This window comes from Macrobrachium nipponense, chromosome 30 (assembly GCF_015104395.2).
Source record: "Macrobrachium nipponense isolate FS-2020 chromosome 30, ASM1510439v2, whole genome shotgun sequence".
Taxonomy (NCBI): Eukaryota; Metazoa; Arthropoda; class Malacostraca; order Decapoda; family Palaemonidae; genus Macrobrachium; species Macrobrachium nipponense.
The window spans coordinates 41,372,283-41,391,691 of NC_087218.1; the positions used below are offsets into that span (position 1 = coordinate 41,372,283).

Below are 19,409 nucleotides of genomic sequence, written 5' to 3' on the forward strand. Positions count from 1 at the left end.
AGTGAATGATGTATATTTGGGAATGGGAATGCAGGATTGTGGCTTAGGAATCTTAAAAAAAGGAAAGTGCTATAAAGCCAGCCATCAAACAAGTCTTCATGCATGATAAAGGTAGACTCACCCATGTGGTAATGAATACCAAGTTAATGAAGCCTTGAGATTTTTTTATGAAGTAACGAGCTTTAAAGATAATGGTAAAATTCGACCCGTTTTTCGAGTAAAAATTTTGATATATTGTTAAAAATACACCGAGGTTCATTAAACTTTACGAGACGACTCTCCTCATCAGTGGCGTGGTCGGTATAGTCTTGGCCTGCCACCTCGGTGGCTGCGAGTTCGATTCTCGAACATTCCACTGAGGGGTGAGAGATGTGTATTTCTGGTGATTAGAAGTCCACTCTCGACGTGGTTCGGAAGTCACGTAAAGCCTGTGGCCCCGTTGCTGAATAACCCCTGGTTCCATGCAGCGTTAAAACACCATACAAACTTGTATCTTAGAAACCGTTAGTTACAAAAGCTTCTGCATTTTATATATATCCAACTCGACATTCGTTTGGCAAAAGGTTAATCCCAACAGCCTCTGACACTGCTTACAAAAATCTATAAAGGGTATATACATGTATGTATGTAGAGAAAGAGTATATTGTCTTAATTAACTGTTTCCCTTTTCTTGTTTATCAATATTATAATAGTCAGATTCAGTTGTTTCTCCGTTTTACTAGTTATTTTGCTTTTAGGCCGTCAGGTATTCGGACAAGGAGACACAATTAGACATAAATCTGAGAGCAGTGGAGGCAAATTATATTATATTATAGTATATTTTTTTAGCAAGAAAATTCCCACAGACCGAAAACTCTGCCTCTCCACAAATGGCTACTGCGGATTAAACTTCAAAGGCGTCTGGTCTTTCATGGCTGCAGCTCAGTCATACATTGACTAATCCTCAGCTTCTCGTAATTTCGCTGATCAACGGTATATCATTATCATGAAAGTATATACGATTGCCGAGAAATAAATTGAAGGTGTGTAATTGCCGGTCATTGGTCGTAAAAATTTATATGACAAGTTTACAGGAGATTTAATAAGCAGAAAACTGCGAAACATTGAGAAAATAGTCAGTCGTTAAGTAAAATGCAAGATTTTTATCTTGACAGTAAATGCGCGCGCGAAAGTTCTTTTAAAGGCATTTAAATGTGTTAACGCCAGGTTTTCAAATTGAATATTAGGGCTTGAATGGGTGTTCTTTCAAAAGGCCGCATATGAGGGTGGTTGTATGTTATAATTTATGGAGATGGCTATCCTGGAGTGTAGATTGAGGAAAAGACCAGGGTTTAAACTTAATCATGCAATTGAAGGGAGGGGAAATGAAATGTGGTAGGAGGGATGTTTGCAGTTGATAGGCTTTATTCAAAGAGCTTGTGAGATTAAATGAGTTGAGGTTTTAGTTATTTACAGCCAGAATTAAAGGAGTTTTAGTATGGAAAAGTAGGGGTTTCTCTTTGTCGATGTAATTTGATAGAAGGAATGAACACAGGCATCGTAGGATGATAGTCTTTGGAGATGCCATTGGATAAGGTGATTTTGATGGTGCAGAGGTTGTTATGGCTGAACGATAAGTAGGTTCGCTTCTGTTGTATGATAGAATTAAATTGATATAGAATTTAGGCCAAAGGCCAAGCACGGAGACCTATGAGGTCATTCAGCGCTGAAACGGAAATGAACGGTAAAAGGTTTGAAAGGTGTAACAGGAAGAAAACCTCGCAGTTGCACTATGAATCAACTGTTAGAAGAGGATGGAAAGTAAGATGGAAAACAGAGAATATGAAAGGAGGCACAGTAAAAGGAATGAAGGGGGTTGCAACTAGGGGCCGAAGGCACGTTGCAAAGAACCATAATAAGTGTGTTAGAGACGCGAAATTTCGGTGTGAAATAACTAGAAGGGACGTGTTTGAATAGTTAGACTTGTATGGATCGAAGTAAAGAAGTCAGTCAGTGTATGAGTGTGACGACAAGAAAAAATGGAACCTTAAAAAACTGGGTAATATCAGGAAGAAAAAGGTCTTGTACAGTGGGGCTCAAATCTCATGCGACATGATTCTTTTTGTATCGTCCATATTCTCAGACTCAACGTGACGTTGCCAAGTAGTGCTATTATTTTTCTTTTTATATTTGTAATGTCATTCATGTCGAAAAGTTTGCGAATTCACAGCTAGCATTATTTTCCTTATGGTTAAATAGATATGATCCCTTTTATGGATCAATATAATTCTTAATTTGTGTGATTTGAATCGATTTTTTATTTTTTTTATCTTTACGTTGCTTAGTTTAAAGTGCGGTGTGATAAGGTTAGCGGTGCCAGCAATGAAAGCATACTTAACATGCTCCTCGGACTGGTCAACATAACCACGTCTGGAGCATTATGACAGTAGACCTAATAAGCTTAACAGCCATAACAACAATTTCAAAGTAGGAATATGAATTAAGACAAGATTTATTTTAATGTTGAAGTTTTCAGCTGCGTTTAAGCTGCCTGTATGTTGGAAAATTTTTTATAGACCTAAAAAATTATCTAAGCCATCTGAGATGTAATCTGTTACTAATTAATTTATTTGTAGAGATTACCTGTTCTTTGAGGGGTATGAATTCTACCAGTTTTCTTATATGTTGAAGTTTCAGGCTGTGTTTTAAGCTCCCTGTATGTTGCAAAATTATTTATAGCCCTAGAAAAATAATCTAAGCTTTCTGAGATGTAATCTTTACTAATGTTTTTATTTGTAGAGATTACCTGTTCTTTGAAGAATAAAAGATGCTAATGATTTTGGTTATATGGTGAAGATGACTATTAATCGAAATATAAGTATGGAACACTTATTTTTCAACTGGTTTACAATCTTATTTTCTTAAAAGTTCTTCTGCTTTTGGTGTATAATTTTTTCTTTCATAAGTTAACTTGAAGTGCAAGAATGTGTAGATAACCTCATTTGCTTTCTGGCCAGAAATAGTTAATATAGAGATGTGAATGTTAAGTGTAAAGTAAAGAAATCTAACACCTAGGCCTAGGAATAATATCTTGGCTTTGACAAATAGGCGAATATATGCTGGTATGCTATCATTTTTGAAATATTTAAGAAAGATAACGAATAATTATGTATGAAAATCCAAATATTCCTTTAACACATATAAAATGAATGTTTTCAAGATAATTTGATGGTCGCTACTCTTTGTAAACCTACTTATATACCAGGTGGCTGTTGTTGCACCGACACTAATGATACGTCACACATGCTTCCCTCACACGTTGCTATAGGTGGGCGCATTCTACTTTTGTATATACATATTTACATTTTTTCAGCGTTGAGGGTAAAAGCAATCAAATAGAACTTTTTCAAATTTTATGTTTGCCTTGGAAGCATTATTAATGTTACGAAAATTTATTTCGTTTTTTATTTATTCATTTATTTAACATTTGAACTGAGGTTTGATGGCGACTTCGTTTTGGTCAAATGCTTCAGCAATGAGTGAACGAAAGTTTTGAAAATGTTTCGTAAGAGTTTTTCTGAAATTTGGCTACACGTGACATTTTCTTACAATTTTTAAATATATGACAGATTTCACTCTTATGAAACATATTATGGCCCTATTATACGCGAAAATCGCGTTTTCGCATTGAAATAGTAGATAAATATGTAGCATGCTAGGTTGCCAGTAAGTGAATTTTGAACGAAATCCTATGGAGTCATATCGCATGAGATTTGAGCATCACTGTACAATATCTCTTGTATTATCACTGATAAAGGGGGAAGTCCTTAACCCTGAAAAAATAGTAGGCATTTATGGAAGACGTGATCACTCCTACCCAATCGCTTAGATACACAGGTCTCGATAAACAAACTGTCTATGAGGTTCAGTATAGACAAGACTCTAAGTGGGTCCTGAGTATAGTTGGCTCCTAAGTCACGTTTAAGTCGAGCTCTTATCTTTAGTTGAGCCAGGAAGAATTAATTTTCAGGGATTAGTTTTTTAAAACCTTTTTGTATGCACGGCATATTTGATCGCGTATTTTCACACACACATACATATATATTTTACAAGGCCCAATATTGGCCTTGTCCAAAAAGACAGCTTGGTGTGTGCGCGCGTGCGTGTATTTTTACACAATGCACACGTACTGTATTCTTACCAAATATCAGTTACATTAGTACATATATATGTGTAACAGCAGTGTGTATATGTTCATTCTTTTCTATAGCAATAAACACTTATTTAGTATTTTCTGTTACGTACGGGCTGATATGAGTAAACAAATGCGTGATTTACGCAGCTCAGTGTTTGTTGTTGGTTTGTATGGTGTTTTTACGTTGCATGGAACCAGTGGTTATTCAGCAACGGGACCAACGGCTTTACGTGACTTCCGAACCACGTCGAGATTGAACTTCCATCACCAGAAATACACATCTCTCACACCTCAGTGGAATGCCCGAGAATCGAGCTCAGTGTTTGGACAGATATATGCAACCTTTATATATAAACTCTGGCCAAGTTCTCGCTGAGTGAATGCAGTTTGTAGTTTCGTCTACGTAACAAAAAACGTATACGTGGGGGAGGTATTGGTTCCGAGGTCCTCCCAGGTCCTCCCAGACAATCTGAGCTGGGAAGGCGTCAATGACCAGACGTCGCAGAGCGTTATTCGCTCGTCTGTCTGTGTGGAATGGTGCCAGACGATTGGGAATCGGTAAGTCGGTCAGTCAGTCAGTCCCTTGACACCAAGACTCGGTCGAGATCGATTTCATTTTTGGGTTTTAGGGGCAAGTTTTTTTTTTTTTTTTTTTTTTTTTTTTTTTTTTTTTAAATTCAACTATACGGCCATATTTTTGTTTTTTCTTCATGTTTAATTATTAATGTGAATTTGATATGGTATTTTTTTGAAGTGTTGATTGCTTAGAAATTTATTTTTTCTCCGTATATTTAACTTATGTTTTTTTTCCCGAAGTCCACCTCTACGTTTGCGCATTTTTTTTATTTGTTCTCTACATATTTAATTATTAATGTAAATTTAATATGGTATTTTCATGAGGTGTTTTGTTGTAAAGGAATTATGTTTTCCTCTGTGTATTTAGTCCCTACCATTGACACCCTAGACTCGGTCGATATCGATTTCCATTTTTGGGTTTTAAGGGAAAACAAGTTTTTTTTTTTTTTTTTTTTTTTTTTTAAATTCAACTATACGGCCATGTTTTTGTTTTTTTCTCCATTTAATTATTAATGTGAATTTGATTATGGTATTTTTTGAAGTGTTGATTGCTTAGAAATTTATTTTTTTCTCCGTATATTTAACTTATGTTTTTTTTTCCCGAAGTCCACCTCTACGTTTGCGTATTTTTTTTTTTTATTTGTTCTTGTATTCTCTCATTTATATTATTAATGTAAATTTAATATGCTATTTTCATGAGGTGTTTTGTTGTAAAGGAATTATGTTTTCCTCTGTGTATTGAATTGTTGCTATGGGTTTAATTCTGTATTCTTAGGGGTGTTTGTTTTGTAGAAAATTAAATGAGAGAGAGAGAGAGAGAGAGAGAGAGAGAGAGAGAGAGAGAGAGAGAGAGAGAGAGAGAGAGCATCACAGTATCCATAAAGGGCAACTCAAAGACGGAAAGAAAAAAGAACGTAACGAATTGTTTGTGTGTAGGATAAATGCTAAAATATAAATTTCTGAATATATCTTTTTTGAATGATTAATGTTTATAAAGCAGTAGTATTTTATTTCAAGTGAAGATGAAGAGGCAGTGAGAGACGCTTAAAGAGAAAATGATTAATGATGGAAAGGAACGAAGGAGTAAAATAGGAAACAGTATAACAGTAAGAATCATTCGCATCATGACTTGCATTCCGGAAAAGGAGGTAACAATGACCTTTATTTTTTATTTCTATTTATTTTTTGTCCCTTTTTTTTTGCTTCTCTATCATCTCCCGAAAAATGAAGTAAGCTTAATGATAAACTCCGGCTGCCGGTGAAGGAAACAGATTTTGAATCTAATGAAAATTCATCTCCTCGAAGCCTTCCGTTTTAAGTCTTTGTTCTGATGTGAAAGTATTTTGTGACTATTTTGATTTTGTCTCTGATTCATAGAGTTATGTTCCTTCAACATTCTCGTGAGCGTTGGAAGGAAAAGAATTGACAGTTTGAAAGGTAGAGAGAATGCCCACCATATACGTGTGTTGTTGGTTGTGTATATATATATATATATATATCATATATACATATATATATATATATAGTTTATATGAATAGTATTAAACACAGTTTGTATATGTATATATATTATAATATATATATATATATAGATAGAAATATATATATATATATTAGATAATATTATATATTATATTATATATATATCATATTTTTATAAGTATATATATATATATTAATTATTATATGTATATCTATATATATCTATATATATATATATATATATATATATATATATATATATATATATTTATAGAATTAAGTATAAAAAATTTTTATATTTTATATATATATTATAATAATATAGATTATAATAATAATATATATATATAATGTGTGTGTGTGTATGATTGTATGTATATTCTTTGGCCCGCAGTATCCAGTGGTTATCCAGTGGTTTAAATTTCGACCGCTTTGTCTCCCTTCCTTTAATTTTTAATTATGTACTTCGTGGCTTAACCAGTGAGTTCTGTATCGTGTATCTTGTCGACCCGAGAAGTGTTGCAGGGGGCGGGGGGGTAGAGGGAATGGGGTAGTAACCTAGCTTAACGAAGCTTACCTAACCTAACCTAACCCAAAAAGACCACGATTTTACCACGAAAATCTTAACTAACGCTTTGTGTCGCTAGCTTCTCTGCGGGAAAGAGACTTGTGGTGATATAAAGTATGCTTATGCATGCATTCTTATGAAGCTTTTTAACATGAGCTTGACAGTCGAGGTTCTGAAATCTCCTTTGATTGTTTAAAGATGATGTCATCGTCATGATAATAGAAATTCAAGCACTGACGAAAAAGGGGACGAAGAAAGAGTAGAAAACGGGAAACTGTTGCCCCTCCCTCGCATGAGCGTGAATATGCAAAATAATGTGGGAGTCTTAGTGGTGATTTTTACGCATTATGTGAGAACTGAGACGAGAGAGAGAGAGAGGAGAGAGAAGAGAGGAGGAGAGGACTTTGAAACATTGCGGTATTTATTGCAAGTCATTGCTATTGAAAGTAGTATGGGAATTATTCAAATCAGATGTTTGAGCCTGATTTCTTTACCTTTCTGTGAAGCAATTTGCTATTTATGTATAAAAAAAAGTCTTGCATTAAATCAAGCCAGTCCCCAAGTTCACGTCGTAACCCCCCCCCCCCCCCCCCCCCCCCCACCCCCCCCCACCCCCCCCTCCCGTCTCACAAGTCTCACAATGTTATCTAGAAATGCGCAAAAGGATTCTCTCTCTCTCTCTCTCCTCTCTCTCTCTCTCTCTCTCTCTCTCTCTCTGACAGCAAGTGGTCCAGGGTAAACACTTGAATACACTGAAGATCCTTCCTTGCAGAATTATGGTTATGGCCAACTTCAGGTTTTGTTGGTGTCAAATTTTCTATTTTTTCACATACGAACTACGTCTTCATACATTCTTTCAATATTTTTTTTTTATTTTTTTGTTTCAGCGTTCACTTAAGGAACGTGAAGTCTTGTGAGATATTTCCCAAGAAATGATGTGTTATTTTAAACATCCAGATTTTGCTGTTTGAGTATTTGGTTAAGAAGTGATCCTCAGTTTTTTTAAAGGAATATTAGGTATCATGCCTTCTTTATAAGGGCAAGCTTTGCCGTGCTCAAGGAGGGAAATTTCCAATAAACATCCCGTTTTGGGTGTTTTATGTCACTTTCAGAATCAGTTATGCCATGCTCGAAAAAGAGGGGTCTCAGTTTAGGACCCAGAGGTGTTGGGGTTAATAGTGCCGTCAGTGCACCTCATTCGTTGTACTGTAGGCATTACTTAAGGTTTTTTGCAGCGTCCCTTCGGCCACTAGCTGCAATTACTTTCATTCCTTTTACTGTACCTCAATTCATGTCTTTCTTCCATCTTACTGCCCACCCTCTCCTAACAATTGTTTCATAGTGCAACTGCGAGGTTTTCCTCCTGTTACACCTTTCAAACGTTTTACTGTCTATTTCCGTTTCAGCGCTGAATGGCCTTAGTTGCCCCAGTGCTTGGCATGATGCCAAAAATCTATAAATCAAATCAAATCAAATCTCATTTTAGGAGTCATGTCCTTAGAAGGAGTTATATAATTTTAGGACTTAAATTGGCAGTTCTTAGGAATGGTAATATCCAAACATGGATGCAACATCATCTTAGGAGCTATCTAGCTATGTTGCTGAAAAGGGAAACCTAATTTGGGTTTCATGTCTTGTTGAGGAGAAAGCTACCCTACTTTGTATGTTATTTCATCTTGGGATGAAATAACATTGTTTGTGAAGTGAAACATTCAAATTTGGGAGCATAAGAAAGGAAGCATGTATATTCCCTTAAAATTCGCTTTGGACCTACAACTAATCTCTGCCTCTTTGTTTGCGCCCTGTTCATTCTGTAGCTACGTCTAAAATCTCTCTCTCTCTCTCTCTCTCTCTCTCTCTCTCTCTCTCTCTCTCTCTCTCTCATAAATTTATATCTACAAGCGCCAAAAAGGGATGTCCAACACGAATTCCTTTTCCCGTTCTTTCCAACTGTGCTGTCAACAAGATTGTTTGGCAGGTTGCTCCTTCTACCCGGAAGACGTGGAAAGGGAGACTAGGCCTATTGCTGCTGCTGCTTGACCTCGAGATACATTAAAAAACCTTTTGGTATTTTCGAGTGGGCGGGCCACCTTCGCATTTCTTGGCTGTCCGCAGAATGGAGACAGATCGCACTTGTGGTGAAGGTGATCAAGATAGAATGAGAGAAGGGCCATACTATTTATTGCGGCCTTCGGTATGGAGCTACATCGCCTGAAGTGATGTAGGGGATAGGAAAGGTTGGCTAACAGATACTTGTATGTAAATGGGAAAGGTAATGTAAGTGGTGGTAGATAAGAGGACGAAGATAAGTTTTAGGTGAAGGAAAAATGAAAATGACGATATTAGATAGAGGATGATGAAGTGAACTTTGTCTCAATAAAGGAAAAATGAAAATGACGATTTTAGATAGAGACGTAGTAGCGAATTATCGTTTTTAACCCAAACAGGAAGATGAAGTGAACTTTGACACTAGTGAAAAAAGGTAAACAAGAAATTAGACCAAAAAATAAGACGAAGGAAAAATAAACATGACGATATTAGAGAGAGATGAAGGAGCGAATTAACGTTTTTAACCCAATCAGGAAGATGAAGTGAACTTTTTCTCTAAAGAAAAAAAGGTAAACAAGAATTTAGACAAGGAAAAAAAATAAGATGAAGAAAAAATAAAAATGACGATTTTTTATAGGAAGGAAATATGAAAATGACGATTTTAGATAGAGACAAAGGAGCGAATTAGCGTTTTTAACCCCAATCAGAAAGGTGGAATGAATTTTTTTGTCTCTCTAAAGAAAAAAGGCAAACAAGAATTTAGACAAAAAAATAAGATGAAGGAAAAATGAAAATGACGATTTTAGATAGACGAAGGCGCGTATTAGTCTTTTTAACCAAATCGGGAAGATGAAATGAACTTTGTCTCTCAAAAAGAAAAAGGTGAACACGAATTTAGAAAAAAAAAAAAAGGTATACTGGATAAATGTCATTGGAAAGGATTCAGGCCAAAGGTCAAGAGATAACCTCGCAAAACCAGCATGAGACCGATTGCTGCCATTAGGGTTTGATAGGCAAATAAATATCTAATAACTGGAATTCACAATAAGATTCGATGGTGATAATCAAGAATAACCTGATTTTGGTGACGAGGCCAAAGTAAAGTAGACGATCCAGATGAAGTCGACATTATGCGATTTTAGCAGTAATCTCTGTGTGTTAGTCATACAAGCGTCTCGGTGGCGTGGTCGGTATGGTGTTGGCGTGCCACCTCGGTGGCCGCGAGTTCGATTCTTGGGCATTCCACTGAGGGGTTAAAGATGTGTATTTCTGCTGATAGAAGTTCACTCTCGACGTGAAAGCCATTGGTTCCGTTGCTGAATAACCACTGGTTCCATACAACGTAAAAACACCATACAAACAAACAATTAGTCATACAGCTGTAGCTTTGGTATATAATAATGGGTTTTGTGGGCCGAGTATTTGAATGAAGAATACCATTGTGGCGTTCCTTGTATGATCTTCGTGGGTAACTTATGGTCACAGCGGTTGTATTGTTGGTTTTACGGTGAGCAGTCGAGGTGAATGCTCTTTAATTTTATTGTTATATTGCTGCCGACGGTGGCTGGGCCATTGGCGATGTCATCGGTGGAGAAAGAATTAGTTTGTTAGGATAATAAGTTTGGGTAATTGAGGGGAGTGTCATTTTGTTTTAAAATGAGTTTTGGAGATTGACTGCCAGTAGTTTTGATGGAATTTGGTTATATGTGTGTGTAAATATGTTTATGTATGTATGTATGTATGTATGTATGTATGTATGTATGTGGTGTATATATATTATATATATATATATATATATATATATTATATATATATGTGTGTGTGTGTGTGAACAAAGTTACAGCCACGAAGAACAATTAAAACACTGGCGATGCTAATTACTGTCGTCTGATTACCAAGACATGTTCACAGCAATAAGACGGAAATACTTAGCATCTCCAGTGTTTCCATTTTCCTTCGTGGCTGTAGCTTTGTTAGTATAATCATAACATGTTTTGTTTTCTTCGTGATTTAGAATCAAACTTATATATATATATATATATATATATATATATATATATATATATATATATATACATATATATACATATATATATATTATATATACATATATACATATATATATATATATATATATATATATATATATATAGTAGTATATCATATATAAAGGTTTTGCCACGAAGGAAAAATGAAAAGCGAGATAGCGAGCACTTTCGGTCTAGTGCGACCCATTTACTCAGGACACAAATGTATGTATGTTGTTTGTTTGTATGGTGTTTTTACGTTGCATGGAACCAGTGGTTATTCAGCAACGGGACCAACGGCTTTACGTGACTTCCGAACCACGTCGAGAGTGAACTTCTATGTATGTGTGCTGAGTAAAGGGTCGCACTAGACAGAAAGTGCTCGGCTATCTCGCTTTTCATTTTTCCTTCGTGGCGAAAACATTTATTTATGCATAGCATCACGTCTTATATACTTCGTGATCAAGTTATTCATATATATATATATATATATATATATGTATATATATATATATAATATATATATATATATATATATATGTATATATATATATATGTATATATATATATATATATATATATATGTATATATATTAATGTATATATATATATATATATATATATATATACATATATATATATAATATATATATATATATATATATAGTATATATATACCACACTGCATATAGTATATAAATGCTTGTGTCTTTGTCTGTCTGTATACAGTCACGTGATATATATTTCTCTCTCAAGTTTTCCATCTCATTATGCGTAACCACCCCTCGGCCCATCATATCCCACAGACCCTAGTGGAATAGGCCTCCATGTAATCAGGTTCCCATCCATTGCCCGGACCATCAAGTGGAAAGAATAAAGAGGAATACATCCCTTGGGCCTAATAACGACTCGAATCATGAATAATGTTTACTTGATTATAGTCTCAGTGTGGGGTTTGGTAATTACCATATCCTAGGGCAAGGTAATTTACCCTTGCTCCGTAGTGTGGTCCGATTTGTGAAGTGAATTATGAAAAGGGGTATGAGGTATGGTGCGGGTAATTTTCAAGCCTATGGTTCGCGTGTTGCTGTATTAGAAGGAGAAACGTTAATGAATCTATTTGCTAAGTAGTGTAATTATAGGCTTTTGTCTTTTTATTGGAAAGATATTGTTGGGAATAAATATTTTTTTGTAATGCATTATTTAATTAGGATGGATTATTGTGATGTCGGGGACTTCCTTGTTGTTAGAAAGATATAATTTGGAATATATTTTTCTGATTATTTATTATTATTATTATTATTATTATTATTATTATTATTATTATTATTATTATTATTATTATTATTATTATTATTATTATCGTCGTTGTTATTTTATTAAATCATATGTACATTATAGTAACAATTTATCTAAGGTTGCTTGTATGACGGTTACATATAAACGGAAGTCCTTTGACGCTAATAATTATAGATTGCCATTGATGAGAGAGAACGAACGATAAATTAGCAGTTAATGTGTGGATGGTGCAATAAATAGAAGTTATTACACTTATAAGTCACTTCTTGCTTGTTCAGTACCAAGTTGCCAGAGATAACATTAAATCACACTAATAATTCTTGTTCAGTAGTGAGCACAAGCAGCTGTATGTTAACTTTGGTAAATTCTTAAGCATAAGGAAGGGAAATACTTGATGAATGCTTGTCTTAGTGTTTTAAATCTTATTTTTATTTTGTATATGCATGATTGTATATTCTTGGAAATCATGAATTTTATATTCACGAATTTTGCCAATGAGTTAACATTATAGTCTGAGAAAGGGCCACAGTTAGGGCCTGAAAGTACTCTGGTTAATAGTAAGATAGTATGTAAATACTTACAAGTAAACACGTTTACTTGTAAACTTGTTTTTAGGATGCTGGTTAGGGCTAGTAATCTCATGCCACATCGATGCTTTTTTGGCATAAAACAAATACAAAACGTCATTATTTATAGTAAATTGTAAACCTAGAAAAAAAAAAACAGTACACAGTACAGAGACAATGCAAGAATACATTGTGGACTGTGTGGTAAAATTACCTTAAATAGGAGCGAAGACAGTCTTTTATAAGACGTTGCATAAAAAGTAAAGAGATAACAACTACATTTTTAAATTGAAACTCCCGTTCTTTTTTTATAGATATGTTGGAACTGTGTATTTAGTAGAGAGTGTATTTTTTTTGTGGGGGGGGGGGGGGGGTGAATAAGGTCCACAGTAGTAGATAATGTAGTATATTGCTATATACAGGTAGCTTTCGCCAACTGGACCAGTTGGCCTCTTCAGCCCGAATCAGGCTCACTCTGATTCAGGGTGAAAAGGCCTGATTCAGGATGAAGAGGCCTGATTCAGGGTGAAAAGGCCTGATTCAGGATGAAGAGGCCTGATTCAGGGTGAAAAGGCCTGATTCAGGGTAAAGAGGCCAACTGATCCAGTCGGCGAAAGCTACCTGCATTTAGTAATATACCGCATATATAGTACTGCGGACTTTATTTTTTCCATTAAAAGATCGCGAGAAAGTGATGATACCAAAATAAGTTTATTTTTCTGTTCTTTCTCTCCCTTCAGATTTAATTGTCAATGTTTTCCCACATTAATTTTTATTTATTTATTTAATATTTTTGTTTTTGTTTTGCCAGGTGAGTGTTTCGAAGGAAATTTGTGATTGTGGTCAGACTCCTTATTTTTGTAGGCATTGGAATGTCTTCCCGGCGGTTCACTTTGGTGAGTACAGGAAGATGAATATTATTTGCTTTTGATTTTCAAATGTCGAACTTTGTAGTCTGTGTTGCAAATTATAGTTTGTATCAACTGAAATAATTCGAGTGGATTTTTTTTTCGATCTATCAGTTTTGTATTTGAAGATGTATATTATTTGTTTATTTTCATTTTTCGACTTTGTAGTCTGTGATTGCAAATTATAGTTTGTACCAACTGAAATAATTCGCTTGGTTTTTTTTTTTTCAATCGATCAGTTTTCATGCGTGAAAAGGCAGTGTTTAGGATTAGCTTTCTCCTTGAGGTTCTATCTGTCCGTGATAATCATTTTCTTATATAATAGGTTTGAAATTTGTTAGCCTGCAGTAATGTTCGTTGTTGATACATTTTTTTCAGGTTGTACAATAGCAGTCATCTAATTCATTTGAACAAAAATAATTTTACGGTGGTTTTTCATATTAAAAAAATAATTTAGAGTGAAAAGGTCATCTTTTGAATTGTGTTTTTCATTTGTAGTTCATTTGTTTATCTTTTCAATCAAAAGTAAGAAAGAATATTACAATAATTGTACATTTGGAAAAAATTGTATTATGTGTCATTCTTATATATATTTTTTAACTCATCGGTATGATTGGAGGATATGAATTAGCGGTAGCATATATAAGACATTAATTTAGGATGAAAGGTCTTCCTTTGAATTTTTTTTTATGATTTTAGTTTTTCTGATAGTTTTTCTTTACCTAGCCAGAGAAAAATTCTAATTACAGTGATCTCATTTTGTATTCTAAGAACGTTTGCTCTCATATTTTCGAAATTGCAATTTTTCACAATTATTCCATTGACTCTCCTTTGCGGTCAAAGGAATTTTTGAAGGCTTGTTATTGCAATTGTACTGACAGTGCTCTGTAATTGTGGTCGCATTCAAAATCGTTCGACCGTCTGTCGTTAGGTGTCTCTGTCAGTCAAGCAACAAAGAAAAAAAAAGTATTTTATGGGGTAACTTCGAGAGTGAAAAACAAAACCTAGAATCTTTAAAAATGATTTCTCCATCCTTCAGTGTGGCTTATCTGTGGCACCTTAGGTTATTAATTTGTGAGAGACTATACACACTGACATTGTTCAAAGCTGACAGACTTGAGAATGGAGGATCCAGGTAAACTTCTTGACCCAGTGGTTTTTTCTGAAAGTCGATGAATAAGGTGAGCAAGTTAGAACTTCTCTCAATGGGAATGATTTTTTTTTTCAAAAGTAATTTAGCTGGCTAGGTTGTTTGTGCTGAATTGTGTACGGCAAAGGTAATTTGAGTACGACCTGCTCAAATTCTATGAAAGTATTTTTTCCGGTAGACTGTACTATCGTTAGAGGCGATGATGATTATTGTATATATATATATATATATATATATATATATATATATATATATATATATATAGATAGATAGATAGATAGATAGATAAATGTGTATACATACATGTATGTATGTATAATTATAGTGTATATATATGTATTATATGTATCCACTGTTTTTAACACACACCAAACTTATACTACATGAGAGTTTTCTTACATTGTGTTTTCGTTATTAGGTTTCGTCTCCACCAAGCTATTTGGAATGCTTATTTCCTCTTTTCTGGATGAAATTAAAATTGAGATAGAAAATAAATATTAACGCTGGCTCTGCCGAGTTTTCTCCACCATCAACCGATAAATTGGAATACTAATACCAATAGTTGATATGATGCTGCCCTGTGACTCATTCTTTTGTCCCCACCCTCATGAAAGATAGGAATGCAATTAAACCAGATTGAGAGAGAGAGAGAGAGAGAGAGAGAGAGAGAGAGAGAGAGAGAGAGAGAGAAAAACAGGAAATATTTTTTTATTTATTATTTCACATTGTATCTTCAAGAACACTATTATTTTTTGCCTCTTGACTTGGAACCTATTAGCAGCAGGTATCATTTAGGAGAAATATGTCTTGCTCTCAATTTATTTGATGTCTACATCTTGAAACCCACGGGCCAAGATACCCTATACCAAGGTCTGAGGTATAGACCTTGCCTTATACCCATGATATACTATTCACCCTGCGGGATTGGACCTTAGAGGAAGACCTAGAGACAAATACCACTGGGAAAAATGGGACATTTGAGAAATGGCTTCCCATTTCTCAAATACTCCACGCCCACCGTGGATGCCTTGCGTGGAGCTCGTGGAATTCGATATTTTAATTATTTTTAGGTGTTGTTGTAATCACGTTACGTATGAACAAGCATGTTCGTCTTTCGGCGCCCTAGATATTACCATATTAGAACTGAAGCTGTTGATATTTTTGTTTGGCAATCACCTTATCTATGTTCAGGTTTGTTTTGGGGGCTTAAGATATTGACAGGAAAGAACTGAAGTCGATATATTTATTATTTTTTTTTTATTTTTTTTTTTACTACATTATTTGGTGAGTGATTGGGTTGCACTTAGCACTTACAACTTCCTCAGTATCATTTAATCAGATACTAAAGATTATTCTGACAGCCAATGGTGTTTCCTATGTGAGTAGAACCTCCTGTCGCTTGATTTTTCTTTTAGTATGAATAATTATTTATGTAGATTTAGCTATTGGGCTTTGTCTTATAAATTCACAGAAATGTTCGTCCAAAATTTGCCTCATTTTTTGATGTTCAGAGCATTATTTCGACTTGTCATTCCAAAAGATAAATATGACGTGAAATGACAAGAACTTGTCTTACTTCAGTTGAGCTCCAATTGTGGTTTAATTCTTGAGATATTTAACGTATTTTATTTTATTATTTTCCTCAAAATTTACAGTCCTAGTATTGTTACTTATCTCGGGAAGGACATCACGCTAGTATTAGTGATATTTTGGCAATTTTTTCTGTACAAAATAATTAGGTAACTGTACCATAACATCTCTTGAACTTTCAAGTTCACCTCCATTCTTCCTTGATCATTTATTTTCTTAATTACATGGCTAATGTTAGGTTATTTACACAAAATATGTTTCCCCTGGCAGACAGGAAAACGCTAACTGCACAGTTTGGGAATCTGCTTGAACGTAGCCACTGAATCCTCGTGTATGTTAGGATTTCCCACTCGAAAAGATTCCCGCCCCCCCACCCCCCCTCTCTCTCTCTCTCTCTCTCTCTCTCTCTCTCTCTCTCGCGTCGTACCCTAACCCTCTTCTCTGGTATTTCGGACGTGGCAGCGCCTTGGTCATGGCTGAGAGCTTTAGGGGGAAATTGCTGTTCTTCTGTGTTCGATTGTGTTCACTTCTAAGCTCGGCTATCCATCAGAGTCGGTCGACGTCACGTACACTCTTGGAGGCTGTTCCTTCATCTCGCGAGCGACGAGGAAGGAACTACCTAAAAAAGATCATCTTCCCTGTCTTTCTTTCTCGCTCTCTGTGTCTGGAAAGATCGTACAAACACTCGCGAATTCTCATACACTCATTGGTCAGTTTTGGGATATACGTTGAAACGTTCTTCCATTTTACGTTGTAGCCGTTAATTCCCTGGCTGGAATTGTCTCATGACCCATCTATATCTACATGAATTTTATAGGAAACTTGCCTTGTGTAATTATATATATGATATTTATATATATATATATATATATATATATATATATAATATATATATATATATATATATATATATATATATATATATATATATATATATATATATATATATATATATATATATATATATATATATAGATATATATATATATGATATATATATAATGTATACTATATATTTGTTATATTAATATGTGTATATATAATGTATATATGTTTATGATGTATAGTTAATCTTAAAATACTTTTTACTTCACAACTTACTAGGATGTTTTCGTCGTCTAGTCATTATTCGAGTTTAGAGTTTTTTTTTTTTTTTGTGACTTGGCAGAGAACAGGAATTCATGGTGATTTTAAGTGGTAGAATATTGAAAGAATTACAAAATATTTAGGCATATGAATAAATTTTTTTTTTCTCTCTCTCTCTCTCTCTCTCTCTCTCTCTCTCTCTCTCTCTCTCTCAGACCTTTTGTTTCTAGTAAGGTAAACTTAACGGAAATCAATACATTTAATTCATCTGAGGTGTTCATAAGTGTCACAATTCCTTGAAATTCAAAGGCCGCCAACTTCTTACTTCAGAAATGTGCAAGTTGTTAAATGTAATATATTGAAGGGTCTTAACTTGGTGATTTTATGTAACGCACGAACACGAGAGAGAGAGAGAGAGAGAGAGAGAGAGAGAGAGAGAGAGAGAGAGAGAGAGAGAGATTTAATAGTCTCTACGGAGATCAGTAAGGGTTAGAGCTTTATTGTTGAAATTGGAACCTCAAGGTATTGGGAGGTATGAGGGAATGAGAAAACACAATAAGTCAGTGGCACCACCATAAATCTGTCGCCCCCTCTCTCTCTCTCTCTCTCTCTCTCTCTCTCTCTCTCTCTCTCTCTCTCTTCTTATTTGTTTCAGAGTCTGCCAGTGGCGATTGTGGTAAATAGGATGATTTTGAGGATAGCTTTTATTCTCTCTCTCTCTCTCTCTCTCTCTCTCTCTCTCTCTCTCATCGTTCGAGTGGTTAATGGTAAGGATAGTTAACTTGTATGTTAATATAACTTTAACTTTCCCACTCTACTTCTCTTCGTTTTTTTCAGATTTTTGCATTAAAAGAACTTTTTAATGATGGCAACGAAAGAATGCTATTATGTATCATGAAGACTTTCTTCTCTCTCTTCTCTCTCTCTCTCTCTCTCTCTCTCTCTCTCTCTCTCTCTCTCTGTGCGGATCTCAGGGCAATACTTCTTCCCTTTATTGCGCCTCTATTAATCACTCAGCGGGGTGATGTATTTACAAACACGTGGAGAAGTCTGAAAAGGAGGATTCCGCTCTCTTCCGCTCTTTTTCACACTTTGGCATCTCTGTAAGCAAAGGTGCCGACCAGAGGCTCTGATATTTCATTTAGGGAGTTCACGCTTGTGGGCATTGTTGCTATTTTGTTCCTTTTTTTTTATCAATGTTCAGTAGTCTCCCAATGTTATTTTTTCCTGATTTTTGCCTTTCCCTATGTTGTTTATTTTTAAGTAGTATTTTCTATTTGCTAGTGCCTTTGTGTTTTTGACGGTATTGGTAATAGATGTTTTTTTTATCAATGATCACTAGTCTCCCAATGTTATTTTTTCTTGATTTTTGGCTTTCCATGTGTTGTTTATATATTGTTTTTAGGCAGTATTTTCTATTTGCCATTGCCTTTGTGATTTTGACGGTATTAGTAATAGATCTCTTTCTAAGTTTCCCGTAGTGGGTTAGTGTCGTCAGTGCACCTCATGGGGTGCACTGTAGGCATTCTTTAAGGTTCTTTGCAGCGTGCTTCGGCCCCTAGCTGCAATCCCTTTTGTTCCTCTTACTGTACCGCCTTTCACATTCTCTTTCTCTCATTTTACCTTTCATCCTCGTAATGCAACTGCGAGATTTTCCTCCTGTTACACCTATCAACCTTTTTACTGTCAGTTTCCATTTCAGCGCCGAATGGCCTTATAGGCCCCAGTGCTTGGCCTTTGGCCTCAATTCCATATTCAATTCAATTCAATTCTTTTTAAGATAATCTAAATATTGTTGTATACCTTAAGTGTAGTTTAGTTCGGTTGCGACGTTACTCCCTGAGCTTCTATGTACTCGTTTCTAAGCTGTGTCATTTTTCATTTCCTCTTGTTCACGATCTGTACGTACAAAATTCTTTCTTTCTCTTCTCCTC

The 19,409-nt window shown here is 35.0% G+C and overlaps 1 protein-coding gene and 1 long non-coding RNA gene across 2 annotated transcripts in view; one reads left to right on the forward strand and one right to left on the reverse strand.

Moving 5' to 3' along the window:
* Positions 1–19,409, reverse strand: part of LOC135202465 (vang-like protein 2) — a 455,973-nt gene that overhangs the window by 276,317 nt on the left and 160,247 nt on the right. The gene's annotated exons all lie outside the window — the stretch shown is intronic.
* LOC135202467 (uncharacterized) overlaps positions 1–19,409 on the forward strand; it is a 311,171-nt gene that overhangs the window by 16,447 nt on the left and 275,315 nt on the right. Inside the window, exon 2 of the long non-coding RNA XR_010311748.1 lies at positions 13,553–13,637. This is a non-coding gene — a long non-coding RNA (uncharacterized LOC135202467). The remainder of the gene's footprint in view (positions 1–13,552; positions 13,638–19,409) is intronic.